The sequence below is a fragment of the Orycteropus afer genome, unplaced genomic scaffold (genome assembly GCF_000298275.1).
Source record: "Orycteropus afer afer isolate SDZICR_OR568_19922 unplaced genomic scaffold, OryAfe1.0 scaffold00766, whole genome shotgun sequence".
NCBI classification, from domain to species: Eukaryota; Metazoa; Chordata; class Mammalia; order Tubulidentata; family Orycteropodidae; genus Orycteropus; species Orycteropus afer.
The window spans coordinates 546,501-547,431 of record NW_006922353.1 but is presented as its reverse complement, the minus strand read 5'-3'; positions in this window follow the sequence as shown (position 1 = coordinate 547,431).

Below are 931 nucleotides of genomic sequence, written 5' to 3'. Positions count from 1 at the left end.
CTGACCCACAGCGCCCCTAGAGGACAGAGTGGAACTGCACCACAGGGTTTCCAAGGCTATATATCCACGAAGCTGACTGTCTCATCTTTCTCCCGAGGAGCAGCTGGGAGGTTTGAACCTCTTACCTTTTGGTTAGCACCCACATGCTTTAATCACAGCATCACCAGAGCACTGAGACCAGGGAAGAAATTCAGATTGAGTCTCTGTCCTGCCTCCCTTGTCTGTCACCTCCCTTCCTCTCTGTCTCTGCTGTCTGGACCCCAGCAACCTTCTTTCCATCCCTGGAGCCTTCTCCTCACCCCGTGACCTCTGTTATCTGGCGTGAGGGCACCTGGCAAGGTCAGTGCTCAGTGAAGGGATGCCCCTTCCCAGTCTCCCACCGTATCTTTGGATACCCTTCTCTGCACGACAAACATCGCCTGCTCCCTGGCATTGACGAAGTGTCCCTCTCCCCAAACTAGGGTTTCATATGGGCATTTGGGAATCCTTAGCACATATTTATGGAGCCCTGGTGGCACAATAGTTAAGTGCTGGGCTGATAACTGAAAGGTTTGTGGTTTGAATCTACCCAGTGGCTCCCTGGTGATCTGCTCCTATAGAGATTACAGCCAAGAAAACCCTGTGGGGCAGTTCCATTCTGTCTCATGGGGTCATTATGAGTGTGATAGTTGGAGCTGTATGTCAACTTGGCTGGACCACAATTCTATGTGGTTTAAGCTGTTGTGACTTGGTTATTCCCATGATGGGATCAGATGAATATGTTTTGAGCAGCCAATCTGTTGAAAGGGAGTTTCCCTAGGGGTGTGGCCTGCTTCTAGTATATTTACGGACATCCTGGGAAAAGAGACACTCTTCTGTGGATTGGGATTCTGTTGTGCTGCCTACAACTGTCCGTGAGCGAACAATCCACCATTCGGCCTGGAGATCTTGG